The 20,311-nt window shown below is 49.1% G+C and overlaps 1 protein-coding gene across 8 annotated transcripts in view; it reads right to left on the bottom strand.

Moving 5' to 3' along the window:
• The window catches only part of TRAF3 (TNF receptor associated factor 3), an 86,658-nt gene that overhangs the window by 53,632 nt on the left and 12,715 nt on the right, over positions 1 to 20,311 (bottom strand). For 2 of the 8 annotated variants that reach the window (XM_039884284.1, XM_039884281.1), the window contains exon 2: positions 3,820 to 3,916. The exons of 4 other annotated variants lie outside the window; for them this stretch is intronic. The gene's annotated coding sequence lies outside the window, so the exon portion shown is untranslated. Of the gene's footprint in view, positions 1 to 291; positions 304 to 3,819; positions 3,917 to 20,311 lie in introns of those variants that run through there. 2 more of the 8 variants (XM_039884285.1, XM_039884283.1) reach the window with 1 other exon arrangement.

The raw sequence follows: 20,311 nt of genomic DNA, 5'->3' as shown, positions 1-20,311 counted from the left end.
GTTTAAATGTCCAAACCATCCTTAATAAGAAACCAAAGTTTTATTTTCTAGGCTCAGAAGAGGCCTGCTCCATCCTAATTCCTCACCTTTACTCGGGTTATTCACAAACATCTAAAACGCGTACTGTGCGTGCTTTTCTCCAGCCCCTCGCCTGCTCACACCCCACCATGTGAACACAGAGAACAGCCCGGAATTCCCGTGCACGGGCTGCGAAGGCGCCCGCGGGCCGCACTCCCGGGGAGCCCGCCGCATCCGCTGCTTAACAGAGCCGCTGCAGGCCGCGCTGCGCACCGCGGTCCTCCGAACACGCTCCGTCCTTACCGCGCGCGGCGAAGTCCCGGGGAGTGCTGCCTTCATCGCCGCCTCCGTCAGACTGCAGGCTGTGAAGGGGCGCCAAAGACCTCGGCGCCGGCCGTTTGCATATTAACAGGGACTGTGGCAACCCCTGCATTGCAGTCTTTCCGAAAGCTCCCAGTCTCAGAAGCCAGAGCGCAGGAGAGAGACTCCTTGGCACAGGAAGCGAGCTGCCTTCTGAATCACAAAGATTCTGTAAGGCCCTTTAAATAAATGTTGCCAACGCCTGCGGGGGGAGCATTTCTAGATTTCCAACCTGCTCCCTAAAGGCTGACTGGTTTGTGGTTTTCACTGGAGGATGGCCTTGACGAAGCATCGTGCTGGGTGAGAACGCTGAACTGAATGAAACATGCACGATGACACACACGGCTTCAGTGCTCAGGGCTCCCTGTGACAATCCTCAGCCAGCCGCAGGAATGCCAGCGCCGTAAGCACCGCCAGCGCCTCTGTGGGCAGCGATCACCTTGACACCCAGCTACCTTCACGGCGTCGTAAAAACCATGATGTGGTCAGAGCTCTTGAAACAGTAAACCACTGACCAATTCAGAAAAAAAAGAGAAACCAAAGTCAGAAAAAGGGACCTAACAGAGCAGCATGCTCACTAAGTGACCTGTGGTTGTCGTCCGTTCCTCCAACCCACTGGGTGTGCAGGAACCGCACGCTGTGTGAAAGGTCCCCGGGGTTACGGGGCCTCCGGTGGGGAAGACAAACGGGGGTAAGTGGCTCCCAGCACGAGGAGGGCCAGCATACTGACGGAGGCAGAACCGGAGCTGCTGGAGACCCAGGGGAGCTTCTGTGCAGAAGGGACATTTAACAGGAGCCAGGGGATGAGCACTCAGCGGAGCAAAGGGAGAGAAGAGGGGAGGACAGCCCCGCAACGGTGTGCCCGCTCCTCGCCATGCACCGGGGAGTCCCCAGCAAGACTGCGCGGCTCTGATCTGAAGCCTGAGCGGGCAATGCCGTCACCGCAGCTGACAGACATCCGAGCACCGGGTACCTGAGGCACACACTCGCTCATGGCACACGCTGACCAAGCGGAGGTGGCAGACTCCGGACCTAGCAGGGCGGCTCTGTGGCATGCGACACCACTGCACTGCCCCTCCATAAGTAAGAGCTGTCTTCCGATGGTGGTGACCACCTCCCGGCGGGGACCGTAGTCTAAGTGGCCCCTGTTCAGACCTGTGTGTACGACCCCATATTTAGCACCCAGTCTGTCATCGGGCAGGTGCTCAGCAGAGCAGCGGGCAAATGAGCGACCGAGTTCAGGAGGGCACTGGTGGCTCCCTTGGCCTGCTGGCACGAAGCCGCCGCTGGCTCTGAGAACCCTTGGCTTTGCCGCCCCTCCATCTACCTCGCCCCTCCCCAGCGCAGGCTCCGGACCCTCTCCTCGTCCCGTCTTCACCCCCGTCTTCACCGACGCCCTTCCCACCCCAGCAGCAAGGCCCCTCCTCCGGGCTCGTCATCCCTGGCAGTTACCACGCTCCTGGAAGGGACACCCTTGTGTCTGAGCCCGCCAAGGCCCGCGTGGCTGGCACGTTTGTATCTGCAGTGCCTAAAGCAGCGCTGTTGGAGCTCGTGGGCGGCTCCCCGAAGGTCAGCCATCACTGCTCCCACACACAATCGCCTGTCACTCTGTGAGGGGTCTGACAGCCGAGGAGACTAAGGCACAGAGAAAGCCAGTTACAGTCCAGGTGAGAGAGCCGGGACTCAAACCCAGGCCCAGGCTGCGCAGGCCACACCCTACTCACCCACCAAAGGTCGCTGACGCCAGCCCAAAGGAAGATGCTCCCCTGGGGGCTTCACTCGTGGGAACAGGCGGATCAGACTTATGGAAATACGGCTGCTTTCCAACCCTGGTCTCCCCAAAAGTGAGATGTGACTAAATGAACATTTTAGACCAAACCAGCCGCACCTCGTGTAAATTCCTGACTGACTAGATAATCTCGCAGCACGAGGCGGACGATCAGAGCAGAAGGCAGAGAGAGGCAGCGTGAGATTTCTTTTCGCTGTCACTGCTTCACAGACCCGCTGGAGTGGCTGCGCTGACTCGGAGGGACTCTATCAAACGCCTGGGGCACATAAAGGCCGGTGCACCTCCACACGCTGCCTTTCAAGTGGGGGATCAAGGCCGGTTCTCTGAGGCAGTCTCACCCCCCACCAGGCCCAGGCAGCTGCAGCGTGGTAACTCGACTGTCTCCTATGACCTGTCAGAGGCCCTGGGCCTGGCCCGGGAGCCAGCATCCTGTGCTTGGCCTGTGGGCCTTCCCAAGAGGGTCTGGGGGAGCCGGCAGGGGTCTTGCATCAGGACTCTCATGCCTTCCAGCAGAGACACCACCGGGAGGGGTGGGGCCAACAGCTGGCCAGGGGCTGAGACGACCCTGGGGGCGTGGGGGAGTCCACGGGGCTCTAGGGCCAGTAGCGGAAGGTCGGAGGAGGGGGCGATGAGAAGGGGCCCGCTACAGGACCACTCAAACCACCTTCCGGGTCGGCCTTCTGAAAACCAAGGGCAGCGAGCATGTTCAGTGCCCTGGAGCCAGGTCCCCACGCGCCTGTGGGGTGGCTTCCTATCGTCTCCACGATACAGACTAGGAAGCAGTGAGGCTCCAACAGGAGAAATAACTTTCTGAGCGCACGTGCTGCGTGGCTGTCAGCTGTCTGGTGCTGTGGGCTTGGCACCACCTGGCGAGGGCAGCGCCTGGTCTGCCCACATCCTGCCGCCTCTCGGCCCAGGGTGCAGGGCGGAGCGGAGGGGGCGCTCTGCCTCCTCTGACACCGACTTCCACCACCCACCGCTCGCCCTTCCGGAATCTGGGATTTCTTGTCTATAGGAAAGGCCTATCCTAGAAACCTCACTTTTTTAACTGATATGATGCAGGTGAAAGGTTCCCAAAAGTATACACTTCTCGAAATGTAAGGCACAACGGTTACAAAATACAGCCTGCATCCACAAAGCACTCAATAACTTTCCAAGCTCGACTCAGTTGAAACACATGACGAGAGACCTGAAGGACTCTCACCATTAACTGGAATGACCATGGCAGGATCTGCTCCTTAATTAAACAGCAGTAATAAAATTCCTAATCTAACTCAGGCAATTAGCTAAGAGTGTTAATGCACATTTACATGAATTTGATACAAATTATGGAAACATCCCTGTAGGTCTCATTTGCACACTTAACAAAATGCTCAAGAGTATCACTACTCTCTTAAAGTGTTTATTACTTCAAAAATAAGCAACCCAGTTACCAAAATTACCATAAAAAAAAGCCAGAGGCGTGGTATACTGCCTGAAGGGAATGTATAGACAACTCATTCAGAGTCACTACCGCCTGCTTCTGAGGCCAAAGAACAAAGGGTATCACCAAGAAGAGAGAAGAAAGTAAGAAAAATATAAAATACAGACAGGATTTAGTTGGCTTAGATACAGAACAGAATTATCTGCCAAAAACCTAACAGAGTACTTACTTGACAAGAGCCTGTGATGACCATCAGATGTGATCCGGTCTCAGGAAAGAAGGGTATTATAACTGGCTCCTTCTCCAGGCATCAGGGGGTCCAGGGGCTTCAAGCATGAAACAGGAGTCACCGGGTCACAAACAAAGGTCACGGAAGCCCCAGTCACAAGTAGCAGAGCCTCTTTACAAACACAAATTGGAATCTCAACAGTAGACCAAAAGCTGATGGGAACCCCGAGGTACACGCCCAAGAGAAATGAAAACACATGTGCACACGAACACTTGTACATGGCTGTTCCTAGCAGTACTACTCATAACAGCCAAGAGGGCTAACAACCCCAAGTCTATCAATGGACTAACGAACACATAAAGTAGTACATCCGCACGATGAAATATCATGTGGCAACAGAAAGGAACAACCTTTGACATAGCCTATGACATGGATGAATCTTGAAAACATATGCCAAAAAAACAAAGCCACACACAAAAGGTCTCGTATTATATGATTCTGCTTATATGAAGTGTCCGAGACAGGCAATGGTTGCACAACTGTGAATATACTAAAAACCACTGACTTGGACGCATAAAATAGGTGAGTTGTGTGGTGTATGACTATCTCGATAGTTATGTTTTTTAAGGCTGACACAATCAAGCCAAAAGCCAAACATCTGATAATCAACGTCGCTTCATGAGATGTAGCTCACCATCTCAAAGAAACAAACAAAAAAGGAAAATTATGCCCCCAAACATGCATTATTTTGAGGGTACACTTTCCAAATAATTTTAAATAAGCTACTCACTATTCAAAATAACTTATAACTGTTTGGGGTAACTTTTTCCCCCCCAAATCTCCGAGATCAACAATTTTTCAAGAAATAAGCTGATTTTAACTTTATCATAAAATATAAATTACATACATACACAGATGTAGCATTTTAAACATGCGAGGCAGTATCACTAGAGAAACTATTAACCCCATCACCACCAAAAAGTGCTCGTTTACATGGTTCTTACTATGAAATAAGAACGCTGAGGTTTCTAAGACCCAGAAATATTTACAAGACTTGAAGTCAATACAGTCTAAGAAAACACATTCATTAACTGAACATAAAACTCATAAAAAACAAAAATAAGCCTATGTATAAAACTCACTGATTTCTAGAAAGACTACACCCTCTAACTCTAAAAAAAGAGCTCCGAGCTCCTTCCTACTGCCGTCTGCCCATCTCAAGGTTTTCAACAATTCAGCTGACAGAAAGCAAGGTGGTAACCTAAGCACAATTCTGTAATTGGCTGAAACCGTCATTACAATGTGTTTCTATTTTCCGCAGGAAGAGAATCATGTCTACTCACAATTCACAATGAGTCAACCAGTGTGTAAAATATTTTACATAATGGGAAAATTTATTGTGACCCAAAAGTTCAGTGTGTTCTCATTAAGTTACCAGAAATTACAGATGTGAAGATACTTCTGTTAACTTAACCAAAATCAAGAAAAGAAACCACTTTAGATATGCACACATTTTCAGTCTGGTAGGTCTGATTGGTTTTATGCTACTGTATTACAAATTACTCAGATTGGTAAATTCATAGTGTAAATACTGAATAAAGAAAATCTGCATATTGACAACACAGGTAATTTTAAATTGGTTTTGACACTGCCGTCACTCACTACCTATGCACAGCTAAGCAACGTCAGTGCAGAGAGGACTTCAGTTTTTGTAAACACTGTCCCTGCGGTGAAGTGGTTTTTCCAAAATGATGATACCATATAAAGCGTTAAGTTAATGGAGCCTTCCCAGTATGCCTCATTGTGAATTAAAACTTCTGTGGAAAATCTTATAGTGTTGTATCCATTTAACATTTTCTCATGTTACATTCAGTGTTTTGAAAAAAATAATCTCAGTGAAAGAAAATGTTTAAGCAATTAAACACATAAAACGTTTCTACTATGACCTTTTAAAAAAGCCTTCTATACTATACTGTAATACTCTATAATACTCTAAAGGCCGCACTTGGAAACTGACATGTTTTTATATGCAATACAGATGCAAACATTTAAACTACGGAATCAATCTAATCTATCGATACACACACACACACACACACATACTTAAGAAATCAAACATTTCCAATAACATAAACATAGTACATCTGTAGCAAAGATAACACCCCCAGATATGCTTTACATTACAGGCTGGTCCCCAAAGAAGGGTAATTATAAAACACAAGGAGTCTCTTTTAAACCCTGTTAAATAAACTATTTGCAAATAAAACTCTAGGTGATGCCACCTTGTCCTGCCACCATCACTCACTCATAAAACCCCAGAATGTGTCTTGAAGGAAGTTTTTACAACACAAACTCCAGTCTTGTTTTAGAATACATTGCCAAAGACCGTTCTCATGTCTTTATGAAAACTGTAATATCTCTTATAAAATCTAAAAGACTAAAAGCGTGCTTCTCCTACACTGTCATGGCTCATTCAATCTTAAGTACGTTGGACAAAAATAACTCTAAATTGAAAGAATAATCTTTAATATACATGTTCAATGAGAGTTAATACATTCTATATAATTTATAAAAGATCACAGGAAAACTTTAGAAATAATGCAGATTGCCATCTGCTTCAGGAACAAGCTATTTTGCCTTATATCATCTTTAATGATTTGAAATATGCATATTTAGACATATTTGGCTTTTCATTTTCTAATAAAAATGGGCAAGTTTTCTTGCAGCCTGGCAATTAAACTTTTTTTCAAAATGCAAGCACCGTTTCAGAAAGCACATAAATTTTTTAAAGATTTCTATCTAATCAAAAATACATCTTAAAAACATGAAAATTAAAGCATATTCATGTTTTAAAAGTCGAGAAATGTATGTTAAAACAGCCTCGGCCCAGCCAGCAGCCAGTGTGCAACCACGCGGGCAGGTCAGGCAGGTCGTTCCAGCACAGAAGATCAAAGGTGGTTTTCGGACAGCCACCCAGGCCCCACTCCCACCAGCGGGGGAGGGGGGCACAGGGGAATAGAACATCATGAGTCGGGGCGCCCTGTCTTGAGCTTTGCTCTCTGCTCCTTGAACCCCCACAGCCAGACCCTAGGGAAGGAGATCCAGGACGGCCCGGCAACCACTGCCCACACTCCCTGCGTCACAGGGCAGTGCCCCGTGCCAGGGCTGTGGGCACACCCCAAACGGCCAGCAGCAGCCCCCACGGTACCGCCTTCCCGGCGGCTGTACCACCGCGCCCCGTGCCCCTGCCCCACGTGGGAGGGCAGGCGCGACGCACCCGTCCTCTGCCTTTCCAGCACGCGGCGCGAGGCCTGACGCGCATTCACCAAAACAGGTCCGTGGCCCCTCACCCCAAAGCTCTGAAAACACGTCTGTAACGCATCGGGTGGCCAGTCACGACACAATGTGCAGCTAATCGCCTGGTGTCAACAGCCATGCACGTTGCTGCAAAAATCCCATTACGAGGTGCTGCCTGGGGATGTTCCGCAATATATGGTGTACTCCCTAATTCTATTCTCAAATCTCAAAAATGCCAAACTCCAAAACACTTCTGGTCATGAGAGCAGCAAAGGGCTGTGAGATGACAGCAGGACAAGCCCTGGCCGGCAATGAGAAAAGAGCCCCTTTAATGGCAGGAGACAAGAGCAATCTGACTTAAGTCTAGATTTACACATCCGTTTGTGTGCAAACTTTCTGAGCACGCGTGTGCCATACTCCTCACTAGATGCCGGATGTCCTAGGCTCAAACCAAGATGGCGGTCCCTGCCTCCACGGGACTCTCTGAGGGGAAGACAAGAAGTAGTAAGTGAGCACCCGGTCACACTCGGCACACACAAGCTGTGGACGGGGCATGAAGGTGAAGGTGACCCTGCAGACAGACACTCAAAGAGGGGGTCAGGGGAGGCCTCTCTGCCTGGACGAGGAAGCGCCCGGGAATGGAGGGTGCTGGGGCCCGGCAGGTAGGGCGCTGCCCTCGGAGCTCGAGATGGGCGAGGGAGGGGCAGGGCCCCCCGGGCTGGGAGGACTGGGAAGCAAGGGGCTGTGACTTGGTCATCGACGCTCCAGTTGCGAACCGAGCTCCCCCCAGGCCTCGGCCTCTTCGTCTGTCAACAGGAAGAGGGACGTGACCTCGGATGTCTCACATGCTCCGCCCTATGAAGTCACTTTGTGGGGTGACCAAGCTGTCCACAGGGTTGTCTACTAAGAAGGTCGAAGAACCTAAAGGGGGTGGTTAACCATACTAAAACCATATGGAAAGAAAAGCCAGCAGGCCACGCGATAAATAGGAAGGAAGCCGAACAGCTGACTCCCCACTGAGAGTCAAGTGCAGCGAGAGGCTGGCGGACAGCTCTCCACGCGGCGCCTCGCCAGGGGGAACAGAGCAGCAGCGGGTTTGTTAAGGATTTTGAGGAAACAAGAAAAAGGTTCTCTGAAATGTCCTCCGAGGGTGCTTCGGGGACCCTGTCTTCCTCCGCATCCTCCCCTCAGAAAGGGGTGGGAAAGGCAGGCACCGAGGGCACCGCCGTCCGGCCCCGGGCCCTGCGGCCGCCAGCGCGGCCTCCCGGAGCAGAGTGCAGCCGCTTGCCAAGTGACTATTAAGACGTACAAATGGAGGGCTGTTTGGAGCAGCTGCAAAAGCTCTAATAAGGATAACAAAATGGGTAAGTGAATCTCAAACTCTTTAAGGTTAAATACTCACTTGGGTGAGATTTAACATCATAGCAACAGAATGCAATAATACACTGGCTTCTCAAACTTTCCACCCCCAGCGGCACAGGACAGAGAATCCCAAGGGTAAGCACTTTAAAGTAACTCAATTTGTGTGAAGTCTTATGTTTCCTAGTAAAAATTCATGCGAATTTTGCACTGAGCTCCCCAACAAAGCCTACAACACCCCTTCCCTGTCACTCTTCGCTTCTGGAAACTGAGGCAATGTGACGCTTTTCTCCTCCTCGTACTGCTGAGTGGAAGCCTGCCAGCCCCCTCTGCCTGCTCTTCCCGTCCCACGGGCCAGCTCACCCTCACCGTGGCACTGAATCCCGCCCGCCCCGTGGGTCTCACTCCCGCCCATGTGCGGGGAAGCGGCTGCCTGGCCGCAGCTCCCCCTCTGCCATCATTCTGTCCACTTGGGCGCAAATGCTTTCAAGGGTTTGTCAACACACATGTCCCGTTCTCCCCTGGACACTCTCACCCGCCATCCACCACAGCCCACCAACACCATCTTCACCCAAGTCCCTGAGACCTCCATGTCTCCAAATTTAACAGGCAATTATCAACCTGCTTGATGTCCCAATGGCTTTTCCTAACTCCAATACGTCCCTCTGATTTCCACCGGTGCATCTACTTAGCACCTCAACAGAACTCCAGGTGTCCCCCACCTCTAGTGACCGAGGCTCAGCAAATGGCACCATAACACCGTTTAGGTCACATACCCCACACCCGATCCATCAGCAAAGACTGTCTGCTCCATCTTCAAAAAGTACCCCAAGCCCCGGCCACACTGGCCTCCTGGCGGCTCTGAACACACGTCGAGCTCATCCCCGCCTCGAGGTCTCCGTCATTCCTGACCCACCTGCCGCCACCGCTGCTCTCGCGGGTCTTCACGTGCTCCCTTCCGCTTCCCTCGGTCCTGACGCGAACGGTGCCTGCCCTGACGGCCGTGAGGATCGTGCCCCCGCCACGTGCCAGCACGAGCCGGTCTCCCCGTCCTTCTCGGCACTGCTCTCCAGCACCATCTGCATGGTTACCCCTCTCCCCCATCAGAACGTGAAGGTCAAGAGGGCTAAATCTGGACTCACTCACTGCTCTGTTCCCAACTCTCCGAACAAAACCCGACTTGTCGGGGGGCTGGACCAATATTTGTTTAATCTGTTTACGGCCTTGTCTTGAAACATCATTTTTTGTTAATGTGAAAACAATAATTCACTTACTCAACACTCTAAGAGTTTAGAAACACAGCACAAATACTTCCCAAGTCCTGCTATGTCCTGGCAGCGTCACAGGAGTGAGTGCACGAAGACCTGGCTACAAGGTCACAACGCTGTAGAACAGAGCAAACCGGAAACGACCAGTGTCCAACAATAGAGAACTGAATCAAGAAACTCTGACAAATATTATTCAGCCATAAAAAAAATGAAATCTTGCCATTTGCAACAACATGGATGGACCTTGAGGGCATTACACTAAGTGAAATAAATCAGACAAAGAAAGACAAATACCATATGATCTCACTTATAAGTGGAATCTGAAAAACAAAAAGCTCATAGACACAGAGAATACACTAGTGGTTGCCAGAGGCAGGGAGAAGGGGACACGAAATGGGTGAAGGGAATTGAAACATAAACTTCCAGTTATAAAATACATAAGTCCTGGGGACGATGTCATGTACAGCACGACAACTATGGTTAATTACACTGTATTGTAGACTTAAAAGTTCTAAAAGAGTGAATCTTAAAAGTTCTCATAACAAGGAAAAAATTCTATAACTATGTACGGTTTTAGATGTTAACTAAACTTATATGGTGACCATTTCACAATATTTACAAATATCGAATCATTATGTTGTACACCTGAAACTAATATAATGTATGTCAGGTATTACCTCAGTAAATAAAAAGAAACTCTAACACAATCACATGATCATTACAACACAATCAACCAAACAACAGAATGCCAGGTTATTAAAAAATACTTCAGTCCAACATAAATGAGATTCATATAATTTTAAATCTTCTAGTAGCCACATTAAAAAGGTAAAAAGAAATAAGTAAACTTATGTAATGTATGTTATTTAACCCAATATAAAATTTCAATGTGTAATTAATATAAAAAATTACTAATGAGATACTCTGTGCTCTTTTTCCCACACTAACTCTTCGAAATCTGCTGTAAGCTCACACTTGCAGCGCATCTCTTTCTGGACCGGCCACATTTCACATGTTCCTAGCCGCATGGCTACTATACTGGACAGTACAGTATTATTATATCATGAAAGAGACAAAGTTACATTTTGCAGAAATTAACAAATTGATCCTAAATGAACCAGGGAATGCAAGGAATCCAGAAGAGAAAAAACAATCTTGAAAAAGAACCCAGTGTGAATGATTCCCAAGTCAAAACTTACTAAAAGCTAAGTAATCAAGACAACATAGACATAAGGATAGACATATAATCCTATAACAGAATAAAAGAAAAACCAAAGAAAAAACAGATAAACTAGATTTCATCAAAGTAAAAAACTTTTGTGCATCAAAGGACACCATCAGGAAAGTGAAAAGACACCCCATAGAATGGGTGGAAATATTTACAAATTATATATCCGATACGGGAATTGTATCTAAAATATGTAAAGAACTCTAAAATATGTAAAGCCAAATAACCCAACTTTAAAAACAGACAAAAGATAGGAAAAGACATTTTTTACAAAGAAGATAAATAAACGGTCAATAAATAAGCACATGAAATGATGCTTAACATAGTCACTAGGAAAATGCAAATCAAAACAACAATGACACCACTTCACACCCGCCAGGACATCTAAAATAAAAAAGACAAATAACAAGTGTTGGTGAAGATGTAGAGAAATCTGAAATCTCTTACACTGCCGATAGGAATGTAAATGTCCCAGCTGCTCTGAAAAACAGCCTGGCAGGTCCTTAAAATGTTAAACATAGAGTTACCAATGATCCAGCTGTATATACAACTGATATAAAAACAGGTTTTCACAAAAACTTCTACGGGAGTGTTCACAGCAGCATTATTCATAATATCCCGAAAGAAGAAACAACCCAAGGTCCATCGACTGATAAGCACAGAAACAAAATGTGGTCTCCCCACACACGACTATTACCTGCCTATCAAAAGGAGCTGCTGAGACAGGCTACAACGGGGATGAACCCTGAGAACATGATGCTGCGTGAATGCAATCAGCTGCAAAAGACTACACGCTGTATGATTCCATCTGTATGAAATTTTCAAAGCAGCAAATTGATAGAGACAGAAAATAGATTGATGACTCCCTAGGGTTGGGGGAGGGGGGAATGGGAAGTGACAGCTAATGGGTACACGGTTTCTTTTCTTTTCAGGATGATGAAAATGGTCTAAAAGTAGAAAGTGATGAGCATTGTAAAACTCTTGAATATACTAAAAATAACTGAAATGTACAGTTTAAGATGGTGAATATAATATCTGAATCACATCTCAATAAAGCTATTATATAAAAAAGCAAATTATAAAATGGTTATTTATTATATAGAATAATTCCGTCTTTATAAAAAGAAAATATACGTATGTCCCAAAGGTGGCTCCGAAGAGCACACACAGCAGTGACTCGAGTGCAGGGCTGTGTTGACGCTTTTAGCTTTTGATATGCCTATTAAAACAATTTTCTTGTAATTGAATGGCATTCCCATTTTAATAAAAGGGGTTTTTTTTAGTTTTAAAAAGGTAGTTTTTTTAGAAACTAAATATTATTTAAGTATGTCTCTATTTTCATAAAAATGCATGATTATGCCTCCAAGAGGGACGAATGATATACACCAAAACGTTAACAGGGGTGAGGCAACGGGAAATGTTTGTGTTTTCTAAATATTCTACCATGAACACACTGGCTTTTTTCTTAAAATAAACAAACAAGACATTCTCTCCCTCTTGTGTGTACACACGCCCGTGTGCGCACACACACGCCTGTTCCAAGGACACTGAAATCCCGGTGTGAGGGCAGCACGGCTCTTGGGAAGCCAGCAAGGCGGGGTACGAGCAGAAGCTGGCCACCTGGGTGACCCCTGAAGTGAAGTCCGCAGGATCCGTGCGCCTTGCTGACAGCAATGGGGCCAATCTCTCAGACCAGGTGTCCTGGGGACAGGGGAGACTGAGTCACACAACCCCACTAAGGGTGGTGGCTATGTCCCAAGACCACGGTCACTCTCAAACCCCAGCAGGGCGGGGTGGGGCCCCGGTCCCCAGGCCTGGGCAGAGCTCCGCAGGGACCGATGGCGCTGGTGCAAACGAGGCCCTTCTGATGGGCTCGGTTCTGGGAGGCAACTGCCCGCCACTTGGCTGCAGCAGCGCCCTCTTCGTGACGCAAGTCCGTCTGAGCAACTCCGGATGACGCTGAGAACCAACTCGGGGTCTGCATGGATGAAGGCCTCGTCACCTTCGTCCTCTGAGACCAGGGTTCTGACTCTGCAAAATCCAGTCCCTGCTGCTGAGGCTTTGGGGTCCGTCGAGAGCGCCCGCATTTGTGCAGAGGAGACCCTCCTCCCCGTCCCCATGCAGACAGCAGCGGCAGGGGGGCTCCAGGGAGAAGCAGAGGACACAGAGGGCAGGCGCCCCCCAGCTGTCTGTCGGGCGTGCTTCCCTCCGCCGCAAGGTACAAAGTGTGTAACGGACGGGACTGGAACCTCGCAGAGTGACCTAAGTGCGTCCACGCTGAACAAAAGACTGGACGACTACACACCTAAATGCTGATCGTGGGGTCACGGGGAAACTGCCTCTACTCTACCCTTCACGCATTCTCTCTGGGAACACACCCATAAAGTTCGGACCCCTCCACCCGGCTTTCTCCTTAGTCTGGAGATGAGTGACCGTAAAGGTTCTGTCCTCAGAGCTGTTCTGTTCTTGGGGATGAAAATGTCTCCCGGCGTCAGGGCCCCTTTTCCACACCCATTCCTCAAAGAACAGCACCACGCCCGGGTCGCTGACCATACAGTCCACAAAACCGAGGCTTCCACGCAGAAGTTTAACGCTGAAACACAATTGCCGACTTCAGAAAGACTTTCTGCCTTCCTCGAGATCCTCCCAGATGCCTCAGTTTATGGGATCACTGGGAGTTCACAAATGTCTGCTGCTGATCAGAAAATGTCGACAGGCATGAAAAGCACACCAACGAATCTTCAGCCTTAAACCAGGACTTCTGGACCCTTCCGCAAACTAACGCCACAGCCAGCGGCCTCCTAAGCATTACAGTCGCTTCTGAAGAACCAGTTTATGGTTCTGGAGAGCAGGCCTCAGAAGAAAATGAATACTTATCTTAATTTCTGACAATTAACTATAATTATGACACTGATATTCTCTTACTCAAAAGCTTTTGACGGTTCACGACTCGCTTCAGAATTGAGTTCAAACTTGCTGCTATTGAAGCTGAGCCATGCTCTTCGCCCCTCCTCCCAGTCCCCACCCTGAGCCCCAGCCCCAGCCACAGCCCACTGTGCTGTTTGATTAACAGCACCTGTGTGCCCTCCCGCAAAAACTCCCCTACTCTCACCCCCGCTGCCCTGAAAATCAAAATGTTATCCTGCAAAATGCCAGCTTGAATTTCAGCTTTTGTAAGGCATTTCCTAATCCCTTCAACCAAGAGTCAGCAAACTTTTTTCCTATAAATGGCCAGATAACACACATTTCAGGGCTGCATGGACCACGGATGGTCTCTGTTACACAGGCTTCTCCGCTCATTTTTAGGCCGTAGTTTGCCAACCTACTTTAAACATCATCGCTCGCACAGCGCTCTGTGTCCGGTCCTACGAGGCACCTGCCTGTCACTACAGGATCACTAACATGCTTACTCTGTCACACCGTCAGCACTTTTCTGCCTGGTCTAATAGTTCACCCCATGCACACCTGCCCCTCCTCCCACTACACGTCCTGTGAAGGCGAGAAAAATCTTTTTCTAACGCCCCCATCACCTACTATGCAATACTCAGACATACGGAGTGCTTCGTCCATGAATCTTTTAAACTGATCACTTTCAAGTAGAGTGTGTTGAATTTTAAATTGCTTACTTAAGCACTTTCCATCCCAGGTAGCTAAAGACGTTGTTTTGGGGAAAGCAGATTTCTAATGAGCATCTGAACATCAAGCCATCAAGCCGTCTGCAGTTAGACAGCTGAACTCCTCGGTTTAATTTCCATTAGATGAACTTCCAAGCCAAACCGAGGTTTCCCTTCAAAGATTGGTTCCTGTCTACAAAGGTTTTTTTTTTTTTTTTAATTCTATGCTGTAAAAGATTTTATTATAAAATCTAAAAATGACCCTCGTGTAGTCTACATACCACCTCCAGGATATTCAAGCTTAAATAAACTCTCAATCTTGTGAACAGGTGCAAAACAAAAATTGAGACTAGGACTCGAATTTTCTAGAAACAACAATCAGCCGTTAGAGGATGCATTTTCCCTCATTAGAAAACACATCTGCAGTATGTCCAGCTTATTACTTCTTGTAAAAAGGCTCTGTGTCTGGGATCCACTTGCTAGTCAGATTCAGAAGTTTGTCACCAACAAATCATCTGAAATAACTTTTCAGACGTTTCCTTTCTCAGAGGCCACCTGGGAGTCCCTCCAACTCCTCACCGCTATGGGACTTCTTTTATATTCATTTTCCATTTGGAAACTTCAGAATTCTCCACCATCAGCCTGTGGCAAATAAGGGACAAGGCCAAACAAACCCCTGGTGCCCACTTCCTGCTCATCCAAAAAATGGAGCCAAATAAATACACTATTACTTGATAAGGACACCTGGGGCAGGCATTCTTTCCTGCCTGGCGAAGCAAAACTTCGTTAATGTCAGACATGTCTGAAGGACCAGCAGAGCACGCAAGCACAGACCCGGGACGCCCTCCCAGCACCGGCTTGCACGCTGGGGTAATCACGCCAGAGCCGTGGCACGACTTTTCTGTTCCCTTTTCTGTGCTGAGAAAGACCTACTAAGTGGCCGTGCTTTACTTCAATTTACTTCAAAAGCTTACTAAGGAAGTCAGCACATGGCTATAGCCCTGTGCTCTGTGGAATCGGTGGGATGTAAGCCAGTGGTAGGGATCAGAGAACTCCCCAGAATGTGCGGGCACTGCCCCCACCACAGACACACTCTCACACACACACAAACACACAAACAGCCCACTGTCTCAGCTCTTTTAATACTCCAAAAGGTGAGGAAAAAATAAAACCGACAGAAAAATCCCCTATGCAAAAACCCCAACTCTGCAGGAGGGAGGGCGGGTCCCTGTGAATCATCCGCCCCGCTCCGAGTGGCGAGTGGCGAGTGGCTCAGGTGAGCGATTTCTCACCTAAAGATGGCCAGCACCTAAAGAGGGACACAGCATTGCAGGAAACAGGCGACAGGAGCCCAGAGAGGAGGACGGGAAGACAGGCCCTGGGGCCACCGGAGGAAGACGGACCCTGAGGCGCAGGCAGGGCAGGGGGAGCCCAGGGCAGGATGGCCGCTGCGTGTGGGCGGGCCTCTCTGGGAAGAGTGTCTGGTGAGGAGGGCGCATTTCCCGAGCGCAGCGTGGAGCCACTGACCGGTTTTGAGGGAAGGAAGGAGGCAAGCTAGGTTTCTAAAAGGCCTCTGCAGCTGTGTGGAGAAGGGCCGGCAGTGACCTGCAGGGAGGTGGACAGACAAGTCAGGGGCCGCCAATGGGCAAGAGGCCTGGCCCCGGCTGGGGACCAGGGATGTGGGGAAAGGTGAGATGCAAGACTGACAGCCATGGACCACATGGGAGGGAAGTGGGGGTCAAGGGATGCACCCCAGTCTTCTGGCTTAAGCCTGGGGGTGGGGGCAGGAAGGAATCAAGAGTCCACTGGGGACAGACTCGGTGACATCTAGGTGAAAACACCAGGTAGTCGCAGTCCTGTCTGGTCACTCCATCTGGGGCACACGACAAAATGCCTCTTCCTCCTGCAAGTCCTGGTCAATGAGCCCCCAGACCAGCTGTGAGAGATCCCGCTCAATCCTGCAACTGGCATGTGGACTTCCCCAACCCGCCTCACAGCGCAGGCGCCATGGCAACGGGGAGCTGCCTGCGTTGTTTCTTGCTGTGTCCTTGGCACTCAGGATGGTGCCTGGCACACACCGAAGACCCGATCGACAGTTAAATAAACACACAGGGCTAAAGCTAAAGCTCAGAGAGTTATGGGTTAAAGGCATAAACCTGGGAACTTGGGAACCACAGCTGGAAAATTATTTTATTTCTAATGGTACCTACTCAAAAATTCCCATTCTGCCAACCAAAGTTTCCATTTAAATTATGGTTTCTTAGGAAGGGTTTATCCAAACCGGCTTGACGGGCACCTGGGCTTCTGTCCCAGGCCCCGTGAACTCTCAGTTCCTTCTGCTCATCTCAATCACACTCATAGTAGAACCTCACTGCATCGAAAACACTTTTTCATCTTTAAGATCTCATTTAATGGCTGAGTTTTGTAGAAAGCATCTCGCCTTACAAAACTATTAAATCTTAACAGTCACACCTTCACTGGAAATCAAGAAAAGAACATCCGTGACTTCGCATGCCAGGGTTTCTCAACCTCCGCGCCACCGACGTTCGGGGGCCACATAATTCTTTGTCGTGGGGGGATGTCCTGGACATTGCAGGGTGCTCCCACAGCACCGGCCTGTGCCCACTAGACACCAGCAGCACCTCCCAGCGAGATTCCAGACATTGCCAAGTGTCCCCTGGGGGACAAAACTGCCCCTGCTCCTTGAGAACAACAAACTAGACCAAGTGGTTTTTTCTTATTACTAACATAACCAAGGAAACGGGGATCAAATTCTGTTAAATTCTAAATGCTCACTGAAAACCACTGGCCCAAGTCACATCCTCTAGTGAAACCGAAAGCAAAACAGGTACGTACGTGTACGTACGTACACACACACACACACACACAGACACACACACACACACACACACACACACACACACACACACCGTCCTGGAGGGGTTCTGAGCCATGACATCAGGAAATGCTGACACTGCCTTTGGACAGCGCCTGAGTCTGAAGGTGAGACTCAAGGCCTGCTTCACGCTCCGGGTGGGGCACTCGGCACCCGGCCTCTCTATCCACACAGCGCAAAAATCCCCAAGCAAAGGCCACTGCTGCCCAAGGCCCTTTAAGGCACACACAAACCGTGGCCCTGTGGGGCTGCTCCTACACGTGTACGCCTGGGGGGCCACCAAAGTGGCTAAATGCAGGTGGCTCCCTGGTTCCTCCTCCTCCCAGGAGGAGGAGCCAAGAGAACCGGCCCCGGGCAGGGTTTATTTGCAGTCCAGTGGGGAGTCCCCACTCACGAGGTCTTCCACACCCTGGGACCCATGCACGAGAGAAGAGAAGAACTTCTAACCTGTGACTGTTTTTATGCACACTGCTCCCTCCAAAAAAGTTAATAATCTTACGGTTTAAATCATTATTTGAGACATCTACAGTATCAACTCCCACATGAGTCTGCCAGAGTCTGTGAGGTTTTAACGTTTTTCTCCCCATCTCAGAAGAGTATTTGCACACGAAGCATCCAGTCAGTCTCTCGGCCTTCCAAATGCCCCCCGATGGGACTGGTGATGATGGTGTCCAGATCAAAATTGTTAATAACAAGATCGAAACTAGTTACCGATCACCAAAATTATCCAAACCAAAAGGCACCAAACACACATGCAGAGCAAACACTCCCTCAACGGCCAACAGGAAAGAAAACCGAGAACAAGTCATTACGAGGACAAGTCATTACGGGGTTCCAGCAGCGACCGTCAGTGCGGACGCCGCCCCGGCCGGCCACGGTCAGTCCCCTGTGCCCTCAGAGCGCGGCGCTATGAGCAACGAGCACTCTCTTGTCCTGGAGGGTCAATTCCGACACGCAGAAAGGTTTTTAGAGGTCTGTCATATTAGAACACATATTATATAGTAAAATGCAAAATTCATCTGAATTTCAGAACAAACAGGCCACGAAAAAAACCCCGTGTTAAGAACAGGCTACTTCAGAATGCTACGCCCTTGGCCCTCCGAAAGGGTCCAAGCGACGCGTCCACTCTCCTGTCACTGGAGGCAGGGGCTCACGGTGGCGACTCCGGGGCACGCTGATAACCGCTGCCCACTACCACATACCACCACCGGCCCAATTACCTTCCCAGCCAAGGCCACCACGGACTGAAGGCACGCTGACGAACACGCCAGGGAACCCAGGAGGCTAAGTGTCCACAGAGAAAACTCAGCAAAGCGGGGAGGGGAGCTGTTTGTGAAGGCGCATGAGTGAACATACTGTTTCTCTGAATCTTGGGTCAATTTTTTTTAGACAACTTCATGGGACCACCTCCTCCAAGTCTCCGGGGTACATGCATGCAGCTGTCATCAGACGCTTGCAGATGACCGGACGGAGGCTGGGAGACCACCTAGGGCCGCACTCCAGGGTGCACGCTGTAACCGCCGCCCAGCAGTGGCCAGGCGCCGTCCCGGGCCCACAGCCTCTGGGTGAAGAGGAGAGCGAGGCTCGGTGCCACCACGCCCAGTATCTACCACCTAACGTGCCCGGGCCCCGCCTGCCCGCCCAGGGCCCGCCTCCCCTGAAGCGAGCAGGAGGCCAGGCCAGGGGCAGAGCGGCCTCTAACGCGCCCTGTCCCAGAGGCTGGAAACGTTCCCAAACAGATTCTTTAAGGAACTTTCCACAAGTTCTCCCTCTTGGACTAGTTTCTAAGCTCTGTGCCAGCAGGGACCGTTGTCATACACAATGTCCCCCTCCCCTGACGTCTGGACCAGATACACGCAGGGAGTGGATTGATGATGGATACCCAGTTGCAGACTCAATTCACTTCTGACTTACAGAAAACACTGAATTAACTGAAGAATAAAGTGTGCCACACCAAATACGAAGGTGCTGGGAAGACAAAGAACTCAATGGGCCTTTGGGAGGTAATTAGAAGCCCTAATAAAAAAAGACCAGAGAGCTTGCTTCCTGTCTCTCCCCTCATCATGTGGGGACAGTGATAAGGTGACCGCCTGCAAGCCAGGAAGACAGCCCACCCCGGGAAATGAACTGGCTGGCACCTTAATCTTGGAGTTTCAGCCTCCAGAACTGTGAGTGGATTCCTGTTGTTTAAAGTCACACAATCGATGACATTCTGTTATGACAGCCTGATCCGGCTCATACACGTTTCTTTCATAAAACATAACATTCTAGGTTGAAATAAGCGTCTGAACTTCCCGAGCACAGTGTCTCCCTTAGCAGTGTGCACACGCACACCTAGCAGGAACGGCAGCCGCGCTCACTGAGCAAACTGAGCTAGACTGAATGTGGTCAGTGTTCATTTAAATGTCTCTGTCTTTATAAACGTAACACGAACACACACACGCACACAAACCAAACAGTGAGCGCCTAAATTTAGCCAGCACGCGGCAAGGAAACACATGCTGGACGGTGACTGCTCAGTGGACGTGTTCTCTACTCTCTTCTGGGCTGAAAAATGCAAGTTTCTTTAACCGTAAATAGCACTTTTCATTTTCCTGGTGAATTCATTTTTTAAAGCTCATTATTTGATTTTCACAACAACCATGACACTGTTATACCCACCTACCATGAACGGAGAGAGGAGTTTCAAAGGTTAAGTAACTCGCACAAGGTCACAGATTGGTGGGGCCGAGCCTGCTGGTCCCCAACTCCCACTTGAATCCTGTCCGTCCGTCACAAGGCTTCTGCTGGCAGGAGGCCACCAGCCCCTCTCCCCCAGCCTTCCAGCCCC

Source organism: Pteropus medius, unplaced genomic scaffold (assembly GCF_902729225.1).
Source record: "Pteropus medius unplaced genomic scaffold, Ma_sr-lr_union100, whole genome shotgun sequence".
NCBI lineage: Eukaryota > Metazoa > Chordata > Mammalia > Chiroptera > Pteropodidae > Pteropus > Pteropus medius.
Note: the sequence above shows the minus strand (reverse complement) of the source record. Positions and strands in the feature narration are given on the sequence as shown.